Source organism: Lagopus leucura, unplaced genomic scaffold (genome assembly GCF_019238085.1).
Source record: "Lagopus leucura isolate 7727_CA_CO unplaced genomic scaffold, USGS_WTPT01 Super-Scaffold_100159, whole genome shotgun sequence".
NCBI lineage: Eukaryota > Metazoa > Chordata > Aves > Galliformes > Phasianidae > Lagopus > Lagopus leucura.
In genome coordinates, this window is record NW_024962335.1 from 18,071,353 (window position 1) to 18,096,268 (window position 24,916).

General features: G+C 45.2%; 1 protein-coding gene across 4 annotated transcripts in view; it reads left to right on the forward strand.

The window, feature by feature from the left end:
• The window catches only part of HIPK2 (homeodomain interacting protein kinase 2), a 121,049-nt gene that overhangs the window by 61,813 nt on the left and 34,320 nt on the right, over nt 1-24,916 (forward strand). The window lies entirely within an intron of this gene.

Below are 24,916 nucleotides of genomic sequence, written 5' to 3' on the forward strand. Positions count from 1 at the left end.
GTACTGGGATCAGTGCTCTTTAAAATCTTCATCAATTACATTGAAAGTGGGATTGAGTGCATCCTCAGCAAGTTTGCAGATGACATCAAGTTGTGTGGTGCAGTCAACATTCCCAAGGGACAGAATGCTGGCCAGAGAGATCTAGACAGGTTTTAACAGTGAGACCAGCAAGACCTCATGAGTTTCAATAAATACAAGTGCAGGGTCTTGCAACTGGGTCATGGCAACACCCACTATCAGTACGAACTTGGGGATGTAAGGATAGAGTACAGCCTTGCTGAAAAGGACTTGGGGGTACCAGAGGATGGCAGGTTGGACATGAGGCAGCAATGTACCTTCACAGCCCAGAAAACCAATTATATCCTGTGGTGCATCAAAAGAAGTGCTCATCAGCAGGGTGAGGGGGGCGATCCCGCCTTTCTGCACTGCATTATTGAGATCTCACCCAGAGTGTTGCGTCCAGATGAGGAGTCCTCAGTACAGAGGAGAGATGGACCTGTTAGAGCACATGCAGAGGAGGACCACAGAAATGATCCTGGGGATGGAACAACTTCCCTACGAGGACAGGCTGTGAGAGAGCTGGGGCTGTTCAGCCTGGAGAAGAGAAGGTTCTGGGGAGACCTGAGAGTGGCCCTTCAGTATCAAAAGGGGGGCTGTAAAAAAGGGGCAGACTTCAGGTTACAGGTTTATCAGGTTACAAACTAAAAGAGAGGGGATTTAGATTGGATATAAAGGAAAAGTTTTTTACAGTAAGGCTGGAGAAGCACTGGCACAGATTGCTCAGAGAGGCAGTGAATACCCCATCCCTGGAGACTCTCCAGATCAGACTGGATGGGGTTCTGAGCACCTGATCGAGCTGTGGGTGTCCCTGTTCATTGCAGTGGAGTTGGACTGGATAAACTTCAAAGATTCCTTACATTTCTAGTTATTTATTTACATACATAACCATTGTCTTCCCTTCCAGGGTGGAAATGCTTATTTCACGTGAGGAACAACTTAAAGCTGATTTGCTTGGGTGTGAAGAGTAATTGGACATCATTATGAGAAACAATTGCTTTCTGTAATCCATCATTATTGTCATATTAGCGTGTTCCTGAGGCAGGGCAGCAGTTGCTGTTCTCCAATAGACCTAGGTTGTTGTTTCTCCAAAGGAGTGGCCCCTGTTTCGTACTGACTTTTTTCCATCCTCTGTTTATTTCCTTAATGATTGAAGTGAAAGCAGATATTGTTAGATAAGTAGCTATAAATGATTCTGGCAGCTTTGCATAAAGGCATGTGATAAATTTTCAGGAAAGAATTGGTTGCCAGGATAACTTCTGAAGCCAAACGGTTGGTGCCAAGCTAAATGGGAAGAGCGCTTTGGAGGGACCTACGAGGAGCTGCCCTTGGGGGCTGCAGTTGCAGTCTTCCTTCTGGCAGGTCTCCTCTCGTGGCAGCATGGTGACAGACAGTGCTGTGTTCAGGGACTGGCCTACTCAACCCGACCATTATCTGGGCATCTTCCATCCTGCTGCTTCTGGCCCCACATACTGCTGTCATTCCCATCTCATTCTATTATTATTTTTTTCTTTTGTTTTCTCTGAGAAGTCCTCTCTTAATCTGCTAGTTCAGTCTAAGAAGCTGCATGAAGAGCCCTAAAGGTCTGCTTGGTGGGACTTCATATACCCATATATATGTGATGGATAGCCTGTCCGCATGGGTGCACGGTGTGAGGACACCTCTTGGTGCTTCCCTTCACCTGGATGGGCATAAACAAGGTAGCAGCGAAGGGCAGAAACAGGGCTGTGACCAAAGAGCATGGCTCCTTCAGCAGGAACTGCTCCTCCTACCTTTCCTGGTGTCAACACCTCAACATGAGCCTGCGAATGTCCCATCCGGAGTGGTCGTTTTAACTCCAAAGCTTACAATCCGTAGGCTCCTCCATTTTAAAGAGCTGTTCTTCCATCTGTAGGCTGGCTGTGTATATTTGATATTTATAAGTCATGTTTTCCTGCTGAAAATACAGACCAAGGAGAAGTGCCCCAGTGGCAGGACCCCCACCTCTGGCAGAAATGTGCGTGCATGGTAGTTCCCATTAGTTCCTGTTTGCTCCAAGTGGATTTAACTTTTATTTTCCAATGGCAGCATTTGAAAGGCATACAGGGCTGAGCTAACCATGTAAGTAATTAGGCTAGGAATGCAAGCAGAGGGGGCCATCAGCACTCATTATTTAAGAGCTGGCTTCATTATTTTTACTGCTTGGATGCTTATCTTAACATCAGCAGCCGTTTTTATTTAAAGGGACTTTGCCTTGCAGACTTTATATTCCTTGCTAGGCTCTCCTGGACAGGCGCTCAGAGATCACACATTCTTCCTTGCAGAGATGAAAATCAAATGTAGCGCTTCGCAGTGCTGAGTCTCCCAACGAATTTACAACCTCTACGTGCTTCACAGCCGTTCATGAGTCCATTTCTGAAACAGTGCTGCCACCACAGCGAAAGTAGGATGCGCTTTGCTGGTGCCCTGTGTAGTTTAATAGGTCAGAGCATGAAGCTATCCTGGGCATCTAAAATTAGATGATGATGAGATATGTTGGGAAAAGCAACATCAGGTCACATGGATGCAGTCCCTGCCCCTAAGTGTTTGCAGTTGAATATCTACCTTCGCTCTAAGCTTTTGTTGAATCCAACTTACTACATGGGAGCTGATGAAACTGTACAAGACAAGGTGAACCAATATGCAGTTGTGATGACTTTTTTTCTGACTCCTTTTATTAAATATATATATGCCCAAGGCTGTATTTTGGCTCTGTATATGCAAAAAGGGCCAAATGCTACAACACTGTGTACTAGTTGATGTGTCTCTTCCATGACCCTTTTGTTCTATTTGCTGCTTTTTATCACTCCTGTATACATGGTGGATACCTGGGCTCTGCTACTGCAAATGGCCCTTGCACAAGGGTGAACGCTGCCATGTCTATGCAGAAAGAGAGACAGGCCATAAGCCTTCAACAGGAAAGATTAATGTGAGATGCTGAGCTGCTTTGTAAGGATACATAAGCAGATGTGCTGCACTAGAGCTTTTCTCATGCTGCCCAGAACTGCCCAGAAATTTGAAGACATCTTTCTGGAGATGGTCCATTTTCTCAGCAAACCCCTGGGTGCTGTGCTGTATATCTGTTTCTTTAGGCATCTGGGGGAAGGAGAGGAGATACTTTCTTTTACCTTGCTGCTCTGGCCTTTCCTGCAAATTTGTGCCCAGCCCAGCAGAGTTAAATGCTGCTGCCGCTGTTGCGTGCAGGGCTGCTTTGTTGCCATGTCAACTGTGCATGTCATTTGTTTACATTTGATTTGGCAGAACATTTCATGATAAGAACCAAGGCCTCGAGCGACTTTGAACCAGGGGGGTGACTGGGCAGGGGTACATCGGGATGGGGAGCGAGGGAGAGGGTCTGCACCCACTTTCTGCAAGGGAGGCCACAGATAAGAGAATAAAGCCTTGTGCAGCCTCATCTCTGCAGGGAAATAGGAAAGTGGGGAATAAATGTTAGAGTCTCATGTTATTATTGATAACAGCATACATTAATTCTCAGGTGGCTTCTCATAGCTCAACCCATCATGCATGAAGGTTATTTTCACAGCCTGTTGCAGCCAAGGTTCTTGCAGCTGGGAAATTCTGTAATTCTACAAAATTCATGACAACTGGATCTGGATTGTTTTCATGTGTTCGTCAGTGATGGGAAGAGATGAATCTTTACAGGCAAAGACCCGCAATTCTAGACAAAACTGTGACAGACTTCCCTGAGGATTTCCCCCAAGTAAAAAGGAATACCAGGCCTTGGCCTGAAGCCAGAGAGAAAATATGTCTTAAGGAAAAATGAAAATCTATGAAGACTGAAGTGGTTTGGTGGTCTCCTTAGCTAGCACAACAGCAGTACTGAAAGACTGCAAAACTATTTTTTTCAAAATTATTTGAAAGACAGTGTGCTTTTTTTCCCGTAAACAGAAGCAATCTAGGAAAATTTTCTCCCAAGTCCTGCTGGCAGTTTGCTAGGGCTGTTTTTCCCTTGTAATTGTTACCTGACCAGGAGTTAGAAATTCTCCGTTTTCCCATCTGTGCAGTTCTTTGCCATCTGGACATGAGATACTTTGCTTGTAGTGTTGGTGAGAGCAGAGTGCTGTGAAACTGGTGAGGTGATGCAATTTCTTCCTTCCCTCTTAAAAGAATGAACTGAATTTAATATGTGTTGATATGAAAAGCAAAACTCATCTCAGTACAGTGAGGACCTCAGACGGTGTCAAGTTCATAGTCCTTTACAAGGTGCCAGCCTTTTGCAAGCCCCTTGTTGCTGTGTTGAGCTAGACACTGCGACCACACTGGCAGATTGGCTTTCTGGGGCTTCTGCTTTCATCTAGGCGAAAATACCCTTGAGTGTGATTTATGTCCAAACCACCAAGCATACCTTGTGGGAACCGTAGGAGAAATGAGTTGTGGGCCAGTGGTACCTTCCCCCACTTTGATCTCCTTTGCTCCACTCCTTCTTTTGGCTTGACTTTTGTGTACCTGTATGTGATAGCGTGGCTTTGTGGTCACCGAGGCAGCAGTTATCTTCTGGGGGAACTCTCATGTATGTGTGTGTCCTTTGGTGACAAAACCTGCCCAAACAGCACCATCTCCCTATCTCCATGGTGCTTCTAATCCCGTATTCCCCCAAGTGAACATTTATGCCCATTTGTCTCAAGGGAAAGCACAGAGGTGGGAATAGGCTTTAGGGCTACACCAGCACATCAAATGGAGATGTACCTGGAGACCAAAGCCTCTAGATCAGTATGTAGGGTTTGGTCCTCCATTCTCTCATTGAGGTTGGACTCCAGGTCTGAAGATGATGCAAAGAACTGGTGTCGGCCTGCGACTGTCCTTGTACCCAGCTAGTTACCGATCTTCATTAGTCTGGGACTCCCTCCAGTCAAGAATGGCACATGTATGGTGGGTAGCTAGGTGGAGAAGGTGGGCAGTGTGGTAGCATGACCCATGTTGAAGCAGGGGCGAAACATCTGTTTCCCTTCTTCTTTTCCCTCTTATACAGTCCAGAGAGATCGCATCTAAGTGAAAGGCTAAACCAGCCTCATGACTCCTTCGGTCTTTGGCCTCTTCAGGGCTGCATAACCATGCTACCAAATGCAATTATTTTTGTAAGGCGGGTCCACCTCCTGGCTGCCAACCAAAACTTATTGAACTTCATTCATGCAGCCCTTGAAAGAAACCAGTGAAATATAAAACCCATCAGATACTACCGACATGTGTAGGATTTAATCTGGCTCCCAACCTGTGTAAGGTTTTATAGGGCACTAGTAATCACATGGTGTGCTCCAGTTCTTGCTTTTTAATTTTCTACTTAAGGGCAAAACTAGGTGCTTTCCTCAGAACATAGGATTCTTTAATTTTAGACATGAGGTCTGGCACCCTTTGTGGAAGCCAGCTGTCTCCTTATTTTCCTAGCAGTGCTTTCATTCTTCTACACTGCAAGCCAGATCTTTTTCTGTGTGGGATCCTTCTCACCTCAGCCCTTTCTCAGTTACATAAAGAAGGAAGAGTGCTAAAAGAGGGGCCACACTTAAATTTAAAAAGAAAAAAAAAAGAGTTGAAGCCCTTTCTGATGTGTTGCTACATGCCAGATGTCTGCCTATGGTTATTTCCAAATAAAAGCACTGCCAGGCAGCAGGAGTGGATCTATAATGTTACCTGTAATAATGAGCAGTATATGGGGTAATAGTACAGGGTGCAGTTAAAAGTAATGCATCTTGGGCTTGAATCAAAAATCACTGAAGTTAGGACAGTGCTTTGTAAAGATTTCAGTTGTTGCATTGTTTTGTAGCCTTCTCCTGTCCCACATTTTAATGTTAGTATAAAATCTAACACCCAACATGTGGAGGAGATGTGCAGAGATAACTTGTAGTTTGGACCACCCTTTGAGGACAAGGCTGTTGTCCGTATTCCTTCTGGATTGTCCCCTTTTTCCTAACTAAATCCTACCCCTGACTCATTGCTGAAGCAGCGCTGGCTTGAAGAGGTGCCGAGGAGTGGTGCAAAGTGCTTCTGCTCTGCCTTGGGCTTTCATTTTCCTGAGCTCTGGCTCCTCGGAGATTCATGATTCCTATGCCAAGAGCAGGGACATCTTGTTTCTGTATTTATTGGGCAAGGCAGATGCCCTGGTTCCTTTGTCACTTCCAGCAGATGAGCTTTCCAGATGGGAACCTCACTCTAAATAGTTCTTCAACAAAAATGACATTCCTTGGACTGCTTGTTCTCAAGAAGTGCTCCAAGTGACCTTAACGCGTTCTCAGCTGTCTTTTACAGCTAAATATTTCTTAATGCAAGGTCACCAATTGCAGTGAATTACTAATAAACCTGATGCTTCTATCTGAAGATGGTCTTGTGGCTAACATACAAAGTTGGGATAAAGGAAATTTTTTTGTTCGCTTATGTGATCTTGTCTAAATTATTTATCTCCTACATCTCTTGGTCCTCCCAGCTAAAAAAAAATGGCAGTAATAAGTAAGTGTACTTGCCTTACTCAAGAGTATTAAAGTTTCTGAAAGACCAACAGCTTCATCTATAGAAACTCTTCTATAGAAATTATAGAACAGCAGAGTGCTTGGGTCTGACTCAAATAGCAGACCTGCTGTCTGGCTTCCTGCAGCAAGAGCCAAGTGAAAGTTCATTCTCATTGCAGCCAAGTATGGTAGTTAGCAGCTCTCGTGGACGTCCTCCACCAACCTCTGCTCCAAGGCCTGTATAGCATATGAATTAAGGTAAAGTTTTCATTCTGTTAGGTCTCTCTTCAAAACTCTCAGCAGAAATGCTTCTGCCCCTCATTGGTGCTATACCTGGGGACCTCTTGGTCGCCAGCAGCAATTAATGCAGTGCATGTAGCCATGATTGGGAAGAAGAGAAAGTGATTGACTTTCAGATTCAGGGCTGTTGTTTGCAGGACTGTGCTTGGGGGAAAACCTGTATAAAGGTTCCTGTCTAGAAACTAAGCATACCTGATGTGGAATTATGGAGAAACAATAAACAGGAAAGTAGACAGTATGGCTTTTACAGAGTGGAGCTACACTTCACGTCCACCTGAGAAGTAGGTGTTGCATGACAGAGCCCTAGATGCTTAGGAGGGCAGTCCTTTTGGCTTCCTGGCAGCCTGTACTTTAGCAGAGTATTAACGACCTTACCTCCTCTACAAAACTTGGTGAACTCTGCTGTGACAGACACACGCACGCAGCTTTCTCCCTGAAAGTCTGGCAGTTAAGGCATTCATTCTCCATCTTCTACATGATTTAGCTTTCCCCTGGCTATTCCTCTGGAGTCGCATTAGGACGCACTGAGCTAAGTGCAGCTGTCTTTACGTGGAGCCGTATTTGCATAGAGCTCCATTTGCATATTGGCTGGTGCTGGCGTACAATATTAATAAGGTATTAAAGGAGAGTGGAGGGAGGGGGAGGGAAGCATGATGACTTCAGTCTTGTCTAAGCAAGGCCGTGCAAATAACTTTCCTTTTATCCAGAATTAATGACTAATACGTTAACTGGCCTCGGAGCAGGATTGTGCCTTCCTGGGAATCGTGTCTGCAGCATCCCACTCCGCCTTCCACGCCACCAGAGGTGGTAGAGAGCTTGTCCACCTTCAGCTGCAAGGCTGGCGTGCAACCATGCATGTCTGGAAATAAATGCAGCTTTGTGTAGATCCACAGCATGGGAACGGATGGGAGGGAGAGTGGGTGAGCGAACAAAGGAAAAAGGGAGAGATGATCTCTTTCCAAAGTCTTGGTGCTTCCAGTCAGAATGGAAGCAGCAGGAAGGGCTAGCATGTGAGGTGCTCCTATCCCCACGCTCTGCTACTGCTGCGGGAGGTTGGTGGTGACCTGGTAATTTCACAGCACTCCTGGGGAACAGCTCGGTCTTGCTTTGGGGATGGTGCCACGGTATGGGGGAAGCTCTGTTCTTCATCAGTGCAGAAGCTGTGAGGGGAAAAACAAGCTTGCAACATCGCTTGGCAACACAATTATTATAATAGGGTTTGCTTCTTCCTACACTGCCCAACTGAATTATTTTCTCCATATGGTGGAGCCAGTCTGTTTTTAACTGGTTCTTCCTGCCCCTTCACCAGATGGCTGTTTTTAAGCAGGACCTTGCAGCTCTTGTGTAGTGCTGAGCTTAGAGCAGGAAGAGGAATTACAGGTGAGAGCAGACTTGGGACAGGTACTGCTGGTCCCGGTCGTGGGGGAACAAACCTATCCGGAGCGAGATGTGAGGTATCATCATCAAGATGAATATTCAGATGTTATCTAACAGGAAAAACTCAAAGCTAGCATCCTGTTTATTTTTGGTGGCTGTGAGGTTTTGATGAGAGCATGGAGCTGAAGGAGCCCTAATGGTCTGCACAACACTAAGCCTTCCTCATCTGTGCTGCCAGGTCACTTCAGGCCTGACCTGTCACAGCTCATTGTCCTCCTCTGAGGTGTTAAGCACAGCTTTGCTAATGCACTGCAATCCTCATCCATCTTCTTGCTATTCCCAACTCTGCAAGGCATGGCACCCACTTGTAAGCTTCTTGCTGCTCCCCAGATCCAGAGGATCCTTGTCCTACACCTCAACCTGCCTGTGCCACGAGCACATCCTCGGAATACCATGAACACAGGAAGTAAGCAAACGACAAAATCTGCAAGAAGAAAGAAGGAAAGGAATTCCAACCGTAGGTGCAAAGTGTTTAAAACAGATAAACCACTTCTGCAGTTTGTACCTCAGGAAAAGATAGCACACCTGGCGTCTGGTTTGTCTAGTCAGGCACGGTGCATTTTTGTGTCCAAGGGTCTTCCTCATTTGCTTTCAGTCTGCTTTTCTAACAAATCGAGATGTACATGATCACGTTGCTACTATGTTCCCCTTAACTTTCAAATCTAGTTCAAGCAAATTTAATGCAGGGGGAGGGGTCTTAATGGCATTAAGTCCTACATGTTTCATGAAAATCGGCAGCTGGGCAGAGATCCTGTTAATGCATGCCCCGGGGGAAAGGCTGCCGTGTCAGCTTGCCGCTTAATGTGCTGCTGCAAGAGAAGCTCCGTACGGGGAGCTCCAGTCTGAGGCCCTGGTCCATAGGGAGCCAGGCTCTTTTCATTCTGCTGCTCGCAGAACCACTCGGTTAAAGCACAAGTCTTCCCGTGGCCTTTTTTTTTTCTTTTTTTTTTTTTCTTCTTTTAATTTTCTATGTATTTATTTTTTCTTTGGTGAGACTTGAAAATAAAAATAACACTTTTCATCTTCAAAGGGCTTTACAAACATCAGCTAATTAATCATTCCCTCATCTCGTTCACCGCTTCAAGGAAGTGTGGGAAAGGAGGGTTTTTTCTGCAAGCGAGTGAGCTGGATTCTCAGAGGGCCTATTGGAGTCCTGGCGGGTCTGCTGTTGCTGCTGCTGCTCCACACCAGATCGCATGGCTTTGGTTCTCCCCGCTGTTCTTTGTTTCTCTAGCAAGTAAATAAATAATGGAATTAAGAAACAACCAAGAGATGTCCCCCAGTGCATATTCCACAGCTGATGGGTAACTCGTCGACCTGAAAACACTGTAAATTGACTTAATTGGAAGGGGAAGAAAATTCCCATTGTTCAACCTGTGCATAGTAGCTCTCCAAATTTTCCTAGAAATTGTCTTAAAAACAATTAGGGCTCTTCTTTTCCCGGCGCCCTTTAGGATCTTGCAGGCATTTTCAAAACCAGAAGCTTCAGTTGCCTCCTGGTCCAGTTCCCCTGCTTGGCTGGCAAGCTGTGCTCAGGTAAGATGTTGGTCTTATTGCTGACACAGAGAGCTGAACTGGAGGTGCCCCACAGCTGGGATACCTCTCAAAAGTCATCTTGTGTTGCTTTCCTCAGGGCTTTGCTAAGGTAAGCCTCCTCTGAGTACAGCAGGGGCTACTAGCCACTGGGAGTTGGGTAGAGAAAGGACTTGGAACTCGGCGAGTGGAGGAGAGGTTTTGTATGGCATCTCTGGAATGTGGGAGCCAAGGTGTGCTGTGATCCACTATGCTTTTTTCCGCCATCCTCCTCATTGTCCATTGTGGATGCAGCTCAGAGCTGGAACTCCGGGGATGGCTGATACTCTGGTTTTGGTCCCGTGGCGAACATTTGGAAATGCATTAAGAGTATTTTGAACGTGGTTACAGTCGATATGGTGAGTTAGCCTCAGAGGGGAGAAGTGCTGTGCTTTTGGTTCTCCTGGTCTGTGTGAAGGATGCCGAGAGCTCCTTGGTTTTTCTGGGTCCTCCTGGTACTTTGCTCTCCATAAGGATGAGCCTCGAAGGAACTGCAAAGGCTCTCACCTTTCTAGGATTCTTTTTCAAAAGAAATTCTGTATTTCCTTTCCTTTTGAAACTATCAGTACTGGCTTTTGCAGTGTAGTTCTTTCTTCTTCTCTTCTGTTCTTCTTTCTGGGGCCCAAACAAGAGAGCACACACACCTCAGTATCAGCATTTGTTGTGTGGGTTTTTCACTTGTCAGCAATATTTTTTTTTTCCATTTTGCGTCAACATAGAGTTTTTTTCCAGATTTGGTTACAGCTAGGAAATAAGGATTTTAGTATTGTTAGGGCATGAATTAAGTATAATTTCTGGTGTGACAGAAAAAGAACAGAAAATATCTCTCAGATCTATGGCTTAAAGTATTTTTTTACTATTGTTGCTGCAGCAAAAGTTTTCCTTAGTTTAGACACATTTACTACTATTCTACAACTGAAATTCATGGGTCCAAAAATACTGCAGAAGGAAGAAATGGAGATTACAGAGTGCAAGCTCTCAAAGGAAACTATTTTAAGTTTCCCTAAAGTAAAAAATACAAAATAATAAAGAGTATAAAAAAGACCCCAAGGCTTCCCTGCATCATGAACATGATGCTGCACTTGGAGCAGAAACAGAGCAAGTTTCTTGCAAATTCATTGTCTTCAAATCATTGCCTTGTGCTTTCCCTGCCCATCTCTGCATAACTCTAATTTGCCTGCCTGAATCTGCAGGTATAAATGTGCAAGAAATGGGTCCAGAGTGACTCTCAAAGCCTTGGTTGAGTCTGCAGGTCTGGTAGATAGGGAAAAAAAGTGTGATTTTTCTTTTAGACTGAGAAATCCAGATCAGGCATCAGGGAGAACGCAGTAAACAAGGAGCCTGGTGATGCTGTTTTTAGACAGGCACCGTTCAGAGTAGGATTGCACTTCAGGAGGTGCTAAGTATGTTCAGCAATATTGGCATTTTGTTTCGGTTGGATGAAGATCCGAGAGCAAAATCTGAGCCTTTCATGAATGGAAACAGTCTTCCCTCGCACACCCCTACTTCGCTGCCCTGCAGCGCGTTGTGCACCCGCAGCCCTCCCACCTCCATCTTGCCTCGGTCCCTGCAGGACATCCTTTTTCCATGGAGATGGCCGAAGTTAAGCTGCTGAATCCTTCAGCAGGGCAGCAATGCCACGAGGAAGCAAAACCTATAATTCATAAAGCAGTCGTGGCTGTTTCTGGTGCTGGGCAGTGGATGGACGCGGGATGATAATGAATGTGAAAAATGAGGCAGGAACGTGCAGTAACCTTTCGTGGTTAGCCGTCCGCCTGATCGATGGCTCGCATTGTTTTCTCCCTAACCTTTCTATGAACCTCTCCTTAGAATAACAGGGGAAATACAGTTATTCCCTTCCTGGGCTTGTTTGTCAGCAAAGCACTCGTGACCAGCCTTGTCATTGTGGCCTAAGTCCTGCCATGTGCATTAGTGCACTGCATTGCAGCAGTGCTGCTGGGACCTCTCTTATGAAGAAAGGTTGAGGGAACTGGGCTTATTTAGGTTGGAAAAGAGAAGGCTCCGAGGAGACCTCACTGTGGCCTTGTAATACTTGAAGGGAGTGTATAAACAGGAAGGGGTACAATTGTTTACATGGGTTGATATTGATAGGACAAGGGGAAATGGTTTTAAACTGAGACAGGGGAGGTTTAGGTTAGATATTAGGAGGAAGCTTTTCACTCAGAGGGTGGTGATGCACTGGAACAGGTTGCCCAAGGAGGCTGTGGATGCCCCATCCCTGGAGGCATTCAAGGCCAGGCTGGATGTGGCTCTGGGCAGCCTGGTCTGCTGGTTGCACGTAGCAGAGGGGTTGAAACTAGGCAATCATTGTGGTCCTTTTCAACCCAGGCCATTCTATGGTTCTGTGATTCTATGACTTTCTCTGGTTTTATCTCTCAAATCCCAAACTGCTCTGTTGCCCTTAATTTCTAACACAGCCCTCAACTGATCAGGTTTCTGAGAGTTGCAGTGAGGATTCTGAGCCCCAAACTCCCTTTGTCAGGAGGAAGATGGTTTGGTTCAGGCATTTCAGAGGGAAACATGTGATGTACACCAGATAAAATTGCAAAACATACAAAAATGTGAAGAATGCCAGGAAACGTACTTGAACTGCACAGTTGACGTAGAGGGCTAAATGGTTACAGGCAGTCATGATAGTAAATGATATGAATGTATACATAAGGGAGCCCTTCATTTCAAGAAAGGGTGGATCTTTGCTGTCGTGTCCTGGGAAGTACTTTTGGTTGTTGTATTCATTTCTTCAGAGTAATTACCAAACCTCCCCTCAGCCAAAACCATTCCTGATATATGGGGATTTCTTCGCCCTTTACAAGGGCAGTCCTGGCTACTTGCAAAACAGTCAAATTAAGAAATGACGTCCGTACTGCAGTGAGATCCAAGGACAAATTAGAAGTTAAAATTAATCAGACGGGATTCATTCCAAATCCCACTCTTGCATGGCAAAGTGGAGGAAAAGTTTATTTTTTATGTCATTTTTTCTGCAAGTTTTGTGTCTCCATAATTTCTCTTGTGACCATCTAAAGTCTTAGCGTTCCGAAAATGTTTATATTTTTTTGGAACATCGGCGTAGCTTTAAGGATTTGTTTTGGCAAGAAAAAATTGAAACTGTAAAAGGAGACATTTGAAGAGTCCCAGAAACAAATATATGACTATGTGTTGACATGTTATGAAGGTGTTGGGAGCGACTCCTTACTTAAAATTGTGTTGAAATTTGCACTTACTATGGATTTAAATTCATCTGTTTCACACTTTAATGATTGAATTTAGTCTCCTGATTTGGTACAGAAATACACTGGAGAACAATTGAATTTTCCATGTAATGATTTGAAATGAAGAATGGACTTACTTTGCAAAAGACTGTTATTTTAAAAGTCTCCCTTCTGAAACATTGCTCTGCCACATGCATCGCGGCTCCTTCTATGTGCATATGGATGCCTTCTTGCCGATGTCCCGTTTTCCTGCCCAGGTCCTGTGAGATGTATGGCATCCATAGGTAAAGTCAGGACTGAGCAGGGCAATAATTGGTGCTTGGGGCAAGCAGGCAGACAGGCCAAGGGAAGGCTGGGGAGTGAGAAGGGCATGGGCTGAGGGAGCTGGTGCGTCCTAGGAGCCCGTGGTGCTCAGTTTTGGGCTGCAGAGCCTTGGTCAAGCGAGGTGCCAGCTGGAGGGAAGTCTGTGTGCTGCCTGGCTTGGGAGAGCCGTGTGTGACAGCAGCCTGGGATTTTAGCCATGATCCTTTGCCCTTGATGAAGATTTGCTTAAGCTGTCCCACATTGTGTTCCTTGGGTAACCTACAGCGGAAACAGCAGGCAGCCTGGACTGTGTCACATCCCAGTGTGTCCCACTGCACCAGGCTGGTGTTTGCATTTCTGTGCAGGTCTCAGCTTATCAAATGCTGGGCATTGAGTCCCTGAGTCTTGCAAGGTGACCAGGGATCTGTCTTTTAGGGCAGGAACGTTTTTTGGGGGGGGTTTCAACAACATTTAATGCAGTAGTGCCTTGGTTCAGCTTCCAGATGTTAGCCTGAACATAAATGCAACCAAAAGTAGTTAAATTTGGAGGGGTTCATGTTTCCCTAATTCTACAAAAGAGGAGTATTTTGTTGTTGTTGTTGTTGTTGTTTTTGTTTGTTTGTTTGTTTTTCTGAGTGCTATGCCCCACTATTTGTACAGGGAGCTTTTACCAAATGCTTTACATTTTGTTTCCTGGCGCATGTTTATTTTCACAGAACTCAAGTTAAATTTGAAACTTTTTAGCTCTCTGTAGCAGAAACATCCAGCTCCAGTGCTGTGCTGGAGCCCAGTCCCAGCTGTGCATACCTCCACTAGGTAGGTGTGTGGGTAGGCAGCCATTCCCAGGCCTGCCCAGGGCTTTTGCAGACCAGACGTGTCTTCCCAGCATGGGCACAGAGCAGGCCATTCATCTGGGCTCTCAATTTCATGAACTATTCCCCACACGGCTACTGCTTTGCTGGGTGCTATTTACAGGTCATCTTACCTTCAAAACTGCCTCACCCCCACTAATACCACCTCTTTTGTAAACCCCTTCAGAACTCGGTATCATTACCGTTACTCCTGCATTTCATGGGTAGGAGGCACAGTGGTCTACTAGCTGTTCTCAAGGACCCCGCTTCTTTTCTTGGCACTGCTACGCTCTCTCCATATGATCTTGGGCAAATTGCTTCCCCAATCTGTTCCATTGTCACCACACGTCGTTTTAGATCATAAATTCTCTGGAACAGACAGAGTCTCTAGCACGTCATCTTTTAATGTCTAGCATTATGGGGCTCCAGTCTCCACTGGGACTTCTGCATGCTACAGAAATACAAATAGTAGCTACTAATAATAATATTAAATCTGTGTGGCTCTTCAGAGATAAGTGAAGGACAGCTCTCCTCTCTCTAAGAGGCAGGCAGGATAAGTACTTTATTTTCGTCTTTGTCTCTTTTTAATTAAAAAAAGGAGCCAGTGGACATAATTAAAAGAGAAAAAATAAAGGGAAGCTGCAGAAATTTGATACTTTTAGCCTCAGACCTGCTCCTTCCTCTGTGAAGCCAATCTTAGGATCATGGCCAGAGTCTGGTTTGTATCCTTGTTTGCCAGTGTAGAAATTGTTTGGAGCCTTATATTGGCAGCTGGCTTTGTAGTCAGCCTAATCCCATAAAATCACCGTACAGCTTGGTGCAACTTTCACTGTTTTGCTGTGATCGGAAGTCTCTGGGAATGTTACAGATCAGGCCTCAGGAACTTCACTTGGCTGAAATGTGACAGGGCTCTGGTCTGGAATGATAAGGGATGGGGATGGAGCTGCAAGTGGCCGGCTGGGAGGCTGCTGGGGACAAGGAGTCAGCTTCTGACTGCATCTGTGTGCTGTGGGATTTTTTAATTATTATTTCATTTCCAAAGGAGTGCAACAGAAACAACACAAGGTCTTAAATATTCACAGTGAAAACAATAGATTTGAAAAGGAAAACAAAAAGGTCGAGCCAGATCTGGCATTGGTGGACATTTGGCTCTGAGGGAAACGAGAACAGCTTGGATTTGCATAAATTGCATACTGTGGGTCAGAAAGCAGTCAGAATTATGCTTGCATTGCAGTGGCATGAACGGAAGCACATAACTGGCATTCTTCCCCTCTTGATCAGATGCCTCCTTCAGGGGATCTCTGCACCCAATACACTGTGGCTCATCCATTCACTGCCTGGCATGGAGTAGGGCTTTTGTTTTCAAACTATGATTTTTCTAGTCTCTGATCCCTTCCATAACCTGGGAGAACTCCTGCCCACCCCTTTATCTTGGGGAACAACTAGGGGTCACAGTGTATTGGACACAGCTCTGTTGCAGCACCCCACATGCATGTTTCTGTGCTCCTGGGTCAGTGTGGAGCAGCTGTGGCTCGGGGCAGTTATCATGGTGCTCAGCATCATGCATCTTCTCCGAACTTCACAGAGCCCTGCTTTTCTGAGTCCAGAGAGATGAGTGTGGTCATGATCTATCCCGTCAGGCTTCCTCCAGGGATGTAGAAAGCTACACATCTGGCTGGGACAAGCTTAGCGTGTCTCTTGGCTGAACCAGGACCTGGCTTTCTTTTCCATTATTGGGCTTAATAGCTTTTTTTTTTGCCTCTTAAGTTTTCCAGCTCAAGTGCAATGAAGAATTGCCAGTGGACTCAGATTCAGCAAAGCACTTAAATGTACACTTAGCTGTATTCAGTGCCCTCTCCAGGACTCAGGCAACTATTTGCTTCATGTTACACATATGGTAAAGGGCTTTACTGAACTGGAGCCACAGCCTCCAGCAAGGACATACAGTGCTGCTGGAACACTGTGTTGTACAGACAAGGGCAGCCACTTGACAGCCCTCCCGTCTGCAGGTCAGTCATGTTCCCCTGCCATCTTTAGAATTAGAATAGTGTAGCTGAAGGGACCTACAAAGATAATGAGTCCAACAGCCTGACCGCTTTAGGGGTAACCAAAAGTCAAAGTGTATTATTAAGGGCACTATCCAAATGCCTCTTGAGCACTGACAAGCGTGGGGCATCAAGTACCATGCTAGGAAGCCTGCCCCAATATTTGACAACCCTCACGGTAAAAATTTTCTTCCTGCTGTCCAGCCTGAACCCACCTTTTATTCCATGTAGGCATGTCTATCTGCGGTGCCCTGGCAGCAGAAAGGCACATCTCTTGGCCTTGTCCCTTCCTCCCCTGGGACAGCATCCACCCTGCCATGGTCCTCCCAATGGCAAAGACAAATGGCACCGCACAGCTAATGATGGCTGTGTACCTCTCTGTTGATCCACATACAAATGTTTTAGCCTTTCAGCATTAAGAAATCATACTGTTTGGGGAGATTTTGTGTTTGTTTGTGTTTGTTTTTTTTTTTTTTCCTTGGGCCTGCTAATCAAAAGGGGCAAATCCTTTTTAATATCTTCCTGCTCCAGGTTCAATTCTACTGTATCTTGTCCGAAAAAGCTTTTATTTTCAAGGCACAGAGAAAATGATGTTTATGAAATACAAAATACGGGAATTTTCTTTCCCCTCTGGCTTGAGGAGGAGAGCAGCTGGTGGAGAGTGGATGAGAAAGGCTTTATCTGCTATATTTTGGTTACTGCGCTTTGAGTGATGGGTTTAATAATTGATAGAGCAATTTAGCAATGATCCATAATCCTGAAAGAAGCCTACGCTCCCCACCCTCTCCTACTCCCTCCCTCCAAGACTGACAGGCTGCTCTCAGTGTTCTTGTCTGCAGAATTTCAGCCCTTGGTTTCTGTAAACAGCCTGACACTGGAGAAGAGAAAAAAGCAACTGTTTCTAAATCTTTTGTCTGGTTTCTGCAGACAGCTGCCCTGCTTTCTCCAGCTCAAGGCTTTAGTCATTTGCTCTTGCTGAAGGGAGCCAGAGGTTAGGCCCTAACCTAAACTGAGCACATATATGCAGTGTATTTATGAGAACGGTACTGCAGATCCTCCCAGCTGTGACGCCTCCCCTTATAAAAACAGGCTTCTGTGTTCCTGGCTGAATCCATCCTTCGTAATCCCAAGAAAGGTGGATACAGATGGCATGTGCTTGGTGTGGTTTGCTAGAAACTCCTTCAGAATTAACCCAAGCAAATGTCTTTTCACAGGAGCCTCACACTGATGGTCATGACAAGCATCAAGACCCCATTTGGGTGCAGGGTATTTCAGTGTCCACATGAAACCCCGTGTTTGAAGATGGGTGCTCATGATCTATATTAGCTCATCTTGCCCCTGCAGCAGCACAGAGCTGTGTTTGCAGGCACATGGCATGACACCCTCCACAAGTTTTAGTTCCCCTAAATCCTGTTCTTGATATCTATATCTTTCTCCATCTATGGGAAGTGAATGCAGAAACAAAAAAGACAACAGAACAGGAGAGACATAGGTAACAAGGAGGAAAATAAAGAAAAGACAAGCTTATAGGTACTGAATATGTGTCGAGGCACATAGAGAAGGAAGAGGGGGTTGACATGCAGCCTGACAGTAAACTGGCTATAAGGAAAGTGAAGTTAGATGTATAAAGTTATGTTTTGCCATATGTATTACATAGATGTCAGACTGACACCAGGTTGTAATTAAGCATGACATCAAGTCAGCTATGCACAGCTGTATTATTCCTTAAAATTACAAGGGCTGAGGTCCTGAGAGGCACAGTGAGGTTTGTGGTCTCTCCGCCATGGGAGGTCTGTAAAACAAACTGGCTGAGTGCTTACTAGGAGAGGCATAGGCACAGATGCCACTGTATCATGGCAGGGAGGGAGTGGGTGTTTTCCCAGGGTCCAGTCTGGGTCTGGGAATCTCTGGCACGATCCTCTGGAGTATTTTCACCCATTGTAGTCAGCTCTTGTGGAACATGAACAGTGTCAAGGAGTGGATGGGATGGTTTAGTCTGCTTCTGTGATTTATGTGCTACTGAATGCCCTTAGTAATGATAGGTTCTTGAAGCTTGTATGATAATTTTTCGGTTCAAGTCCAGAAGTAATTCTGGTATAACTTGCTTTATTTTGAAAAGACAGAAAGAACTGTGTGTGCACTTGATGCAAATGCCCTGGGACCTGCACTTGAACAGCCTGAAACACTCCCAGTATTTTGCCTGGACATAGGAGGATTGGGGTCACCTTGCTGTTGGCAAGTGTGTACTTACTGTGCCATACAGAGTCAGAGTAGTTGAGGTGAGAAGGAGCCTCAGGAGGTCACTGAGCCCAACCCACTACTCAGGGTACGGTCAGGTATGCAATCAGAGTGGGACTTTGTCTTTCTGAGGCTTGAAAGCCTCCAGGAATGGTGATTGCACAACCTGTACTCATAGTCACTTATCTGCTCAGTGGAGATGTTTTCTTTCTCTGCAGTGGGATGCTTCCCTGTTTCAGTTTATACCTGACATCTCCTTCTCCTGTGGCACACGTCACAAGGCTCCCTCTGTTTGCTGTCACCCACAAACAAACTGGACGAGACTGTGCTATACCTCCTGCTCTGGGCCAGTGATAAAGATGTTAAGCAAGATGGGTCCTGGAATAAACCCCTGCTGTACCTCACTTGCTGCCGGCCACTAGTTTATATTTGTGTCCTGTAATATAAACCATCTCTGAAGGCTGAGTGGATACAGTCCTCTGAGCTGATACAGATATTTTTTGATGTGTTGCAAACTAATCTTGAGGGGAGGGCAAGGGCACTGCAAGCAATGCAGCATTGGAGCTACCCTCTAGCTGTGGTTGTGCTGGTGACCTGATGGCCTGGGAAGTCATTCTGGCTATCCCCTAGTCCTTTCCAGAAACTGTATCTGTGTCTGACCTATGAAATACAGGGTGTTAATGTGAGAGGTGAAGCGGTGAGGGGAATCATAGAATGGCTTTATTTGGAAGGGACCTTAAAGTCCATCCAGCTCCAATTCCCTTGCCATGATCAGGGTTGCCACCCTCTAGATCGGGTTGTCCAGGGCCCCAGCCAATATGGCTTTGAACACCTCCAGGATGGAAAAACCTAGAGTTAACCTTTGGCTCCCAGTAGATCAGCATGTTTTCTTCTACATTCCTGTAGTAAGAAGTCATTTAGGGTCTGAAACACAATGAGGGACCAGAAAAGGAGTCATTTACTCTACCTCCTTGGACTCAGGTCTGAGGGTGCATGTTACGGTATATTGCAGTAAAAAAAGATACCTTCACAAAATGCAGAAGGTCAAGTATGCAGATTTGAAGAAAACTCCATAAAGATGCCAAATAAAGGATGTAGTTTGGAGGAGGATGGAGCCCCATCACTTCAAAACACACTGCCATTGTATGGTAGCTGTATGTGTGTGTAGTGTTCATGGCCCCACTGCTATCTGTCCTATAGCACCAGTGGGTGCCAGGCAGTCCTCTCCTGGAGCTGCTGGACGAATCCCAAAGGAGCGAGGTCTGTGCACACAACTGGTCAGCAAGTGCCCACTCATGCTAACGTATCAGACTTGTGCCTCCCCTGATCAGAGTTTCCTGGATGGAGATGTGACAGCTTCCAGAAGTTCAGGCATTGGCAGAAGTAACTAACAGGTAGAAGGTGGGCAGCTGTGTCGGCACAGCGTCACTGTAGGTTTGTCTGTACTGCCAACAGCTGCCTGCAGCCTCCTTCTACAAACATCACCATGAAGGCGAAGAGCAGACCTGCAGAAGGTGCCAGCCAGTACCTGGTTTGGGGTTGCTTTTTTTTTTCTGACGTGTATATGTGCATACAAAGGCCTATGCTGAGTGACACTCAGCTATGGGGCCCTCCCAGAAGGTGATGAATTATCCCTGAGCAGGACAGTTTTAAAATTCAGAAAGAGCCCAGCTCTTTGAGCCCCCATGTCTGTGAAAATGAATTTTTTTGGCATTTGTTTTTAATGCCCTGTGATGTGTGGGTGAAAAAGTCGGTGAGCTAGACTGGTAATTAATTTTCCTGACAGAAACACCAGACAATGAAATTACCCTGCCACAAAGCTGGGTTGCTAAAGTAAATACTCTGCTAGCAGTGGGCCTGCAAGCAGGATGGGGTCATGTGTGAGGTGCAAGCAAATGATAGTGCTTCTGCCTTTGGGAACCTGTGGGGACCTTCATGCATTGGGTGTGATTGGAGAGGAGATGTGTGTTCTGTGCCAACACCAGCAGCTCCTTGGAAACATGTGAACTTTCAAGCTCTGTTCCAAGTGATAAGGGACTCGCTGAACACAGCACTGAACTTAGGAGCAGGCCACCTTTTCTGTCCAGGGCAGTAATTCTGTGTGGGAAAGGGGCAAAGCTGTGAGAAGTGGGGATGGGCTGGATGCTTCTCAGTTGGAGGTGTGTGGGTGAAACCCAGCTTAAGATAGGGACCAAAAAGAATGGAGCCAGGCTCTTTTCAGTGATGCCTACTTAGCAGTGGGCACTAACTGAAATGCAGGAGATTCTATGTGAATGTCAGTAAACACTTTTTAGGTGACGAAGTTAGGTTAGGCTGTTTGGCAGAGCTTGTCTATAGAGGCTGTGCAGTCTCCATTCTTGGACATCTTTAAAAAGCCAACCTGGTGCTGGGCAACCTGCTGTAGGTAGCCCTAGTGATGGACCTGATGACCTACACAGGCCTCCTCCAACCTAAACATGTCTATGATTCTGAGATTTGGTCTCTCATGGGAGCTGTTTACTTTCCCAGCTTCGTTGTGTTTTCTAACTTTGGTCTATACTAGTGAGGTACGTGTGAGATGTAGACCAGGCTGTGCATGCCTGCCTGCCACACAGAAGTGCATTTTACTGAGAGACATTGAAGGCAGCTCACAGGAGAGAAAGGACAGAAAAGGTGAAGTTTTGTTTTCCCTCCATGTGCCTCATACTGGAGGCTGAAATTACTGCTGAGGGCACTGCAGATGAACCGCCTGCACATACCAAGGTATCTGGCAGTGAGCTGCCTTTGCGTGGTTGGAAACAAGGTCACCACCAAAACTGAACAGTGTGGCGAGTCTGTGTTTAAAACGAGCAGTGTTATCAAGGAGGGAAGTGCTTCACCGTGCAGCCATGAAGTGGTTTGTTGAAGGCAGTGTAAACCTCACAGTGCTGCTTGGGAGAGCTTGCTGCCGTGTGAATTTGGATTTATAATTGCAATACTCTGATGTGCACACTTTATTTAATAGAGTACTTTACCCTGTGATATATCGTTACCAGCTGCAGAATGGAGGAATCCCACATAAGAACTGCCTAAGACCCAAAAATATTTTCTTTCCCTATGGAAAAGAAAATTACACCATTCTTAAAGCAGCCAAGTTACATTTGAGTGCTTTTAGGAATAAAAGGGTCAATTGTGGAACGGCTTATGTGCACGTTTTAGGACCAGAGTTATTTAATACATTAATTATCTGTGCAAATTACGGAACCAGTGGTGAAGTGCTGAAGTGTGCGGACACCACAGAATTGTTAAGGTTAGGCTGCAGGAAACCTTTCAGGGACTTGATCTAGATTGCAGACAATGTTATTCCAGATCAGTGCAACACTGAAAGGCGGTAAACATATGAAGAGGAAAAACAAACTATTTCTACATAATTCCGTGTCCTAAATTAACTGTAGCTCCCCTCAAGGAAAAGACTGTGTGTCTCAAAGGAGCTCCCAGATAAAACATCTGTTGAAATGCCTAGTGTCATTCCAAAGGCAAACAAAATACTAGGTTCAGGGAAGACTGGAATGCAGAAGCATTCTGCAAATAGCATAAAATAAGTCTGGGGAATATCCTTGTGTTTAAATCTGTTTAGTTTTGTTCAGCCTGTCTCCAAGCAGTCGTGCTAGGAAGAGGAGCTTTATGTAGAGTCAGATGATGGAAGAGGACTAAACATGCAAGGGGTGGTAAGCTGAGAAGCGCGAAGCTGCTTCATTCAGAAGGAAGGCAAACAAAGGGGAATAAGGCAGAGATAAAAATACTTTCTGCTAAAAAGAAAGGTGATTCGGGAACTTCTGTTTTCACCTTTAGGCCAATCCATGTGAACATGAAGTGAGAGGTGACACATCTAAACCTGATAAAGGAAAATCAGTCTTTAAACAACAGGCTTCAGGTGTTAATTAAAGGAAAAGGTTGTCCATGGAACTCTGTGCCAGAATGTGTGGATGGCGTTAAGATCTCACCTTGTTTCAAAAAATTGGCGTATGTGTTTGTTAAGAAAGGTGGGAGTTCCTTGCGTTTGATAAAGGTGTTTATGCAGAAGATCTGTGCATCCGTAACTTGGCATACAAAACAGTCTGCACCTGACAAAGGTTCGGAAGACTTTTTATCAGTGGACAAGCTGTTTTGTTGCAGAACACGTAGCTTCTTCCACCGAAAAGCTTGGCACAGGCAATAGCTGCTGCTGGACTGGGCAACTTCACTCCTTCTGGAATGAATTCATCTCTCTTACACATGACAAACAGGACATATCTGCTCAGTGAAAGTCTGGAAGCCTCCATGGTTTGTGATCCCTGTCCTCTTGGTGTCCTAATGACTGGTAAATTGGGGTACATAAGGCCCCATGTCTGCTGTTCTCACTGTTAGCTGTTCCAAAATCATCATTGGTACTCTGTCTGGGACTGAATGGCTGATGATTACAACTAATGCTTAGGCTTGGTAGAGTATGATGAATACCAGCTTTCAAAAAGGCAAAATAAAATAAAGATATATCACCACCTCCGTTCTCCACAATGACAGGTCAGGTTTAATGTAAGGAATGTCATTCTTTTAAGTTGCTTTTTATGTGTCTAAACTGTATGGATGTTGCTTCTGTGCCTTCCTTCTCAACAGTGGAGATGCAAAACTTTTTTGTTTAAATGTGAAAAATAAATTCTCTCTGAATTGTTATACTCCAGAAGCTGGAGCTTTAAGAAAAACCCACTGTACAGCTGAAGACTCAAGATAAAAAGATTAGAAATCTCAGAATCTCAAATTCTAGGTCAGCCCTTCTTACAGGGGTCTGGAGGTGTTGGCAGCACAAGTGTGGGGAGAGGGAAGGGGCTGTGTGCTGCATATGACAGCAGTGCATGTGTGTTTTATGAGCAGGGTGGTTTCCAGACGGTATCACATTGGGAATATCCCACTACTGTGCTCCTTCCACATGAGATAGTGGGACGTGAAGTTCAGTGTGAGGCTGAGCTCTTATTAGTGACCAGGGACACTTCGTTCACAATGTGGAAGGCAGACAGGGAGAGGCAGATGGCTTTGAATGCAGGATTTACATAGTAATGAGATTCAGGTCACCATAGCTGTCTTTTTCTCTCTGCATTTTGTCTAGGTGTCGACTAGTGTGCAGGGATGATGGAATAGGAGGAAAAGGAGGAAAATTAACCCTTTGTTCCTAAGTAGAGATTGGTGTAAGAATAAAGTTTTCATGGTGGGCTGCAGAACAGTGGGGTATGAAAACAATCACAGGTGAAACTAGCAAAGCTAAAAGGAGCTGATTTTTAAGTTTCTGGCATGTTGTTTTTGTGGTTGTTTTGTTTTGTTTTGTTTTTGTGGGAGTGGCACGAAGCAACCTCACCTTAAAATCCTACTATTTGCCTTCATATTTACCTTCTTTGTTGCTAGTGTGAGGCATTTTGTCATTACCTATCAATCCCAAACTGGGGAACTTTGTATGCTGAAGATGGGGCATAGGTTCTTGTTATACAGTCTTTACTCATTTCTCTGAAGAAAAAAAAAACCCAGAAAACATTTTGCTTGGTTTCTTAGCTGGAGACTTGTCTTCACATGGCTGTGTAATGGCACAATTAAAACGTAATGTTTTCCACTGCAATTGGTAATCCTTAGAATGATCTCAGTGGTATCAGACCTTATCCTGTTGACAGATGGGAGACTGGGTACCACAGGTCCCATTTCCAACTCTGGAGTGACATTTGATTTGCTCAATTGTCAGACATTCCCAAAATATGCATCTGGGCCCAAGAAATCCTCAGGCTATTTGTAAAATGATGAAAGTTTCTTTCATCATTCATGTTTGTGGTTTTTTTTTTTTTTTTTTCTTTCTTTTTAATATAGTTAGAGAAAGATGGGCAGGAAAGTTTTCCTTTCTACTGTACATCACCTGACTCCAGAAAGTGAGGCTTTAGAAGACAAGAGCAGGAGAGAAGTTTAAGTTGGTTCCTGTGTAAAACAGGAGTCTTAGCATTGAACTGCATGTGGAAATATGGGTTGAGGTGTGAAAATTAAGGACTGCAACTTGTGGAAGTCTGAGCTGAAAGACCATCCTTGCTTAGCTGGGATCTTCCATGACAGCTCAGACATCCCTACTGCACGAACATGAGAGGTATTCTGCCTGCCATACAGGGGCAGCCCCAGTGCAGAGGAATTGGGAGGAGCAGTGGTGCATCCTCTGTGTGTCTGGGATCCTCATGGAGATCTGGAGCCAAAGCTTTTGCCTTCTCGTCTGGCTCCTCAGCTGGGCTCATGCTGCGACTCACTGAGCAGAGGGGTTTCAGTGCATATCTTCTGAAGTAGACAGCAAATATATGGTGACTGTCTCCACTTTTTGCCCGTTCCAACTGAAAGAGAAAAGGAAATCTAATCAGGTGTCTGGGACAGATTGGAAAGCGAAGGCTTCTTGG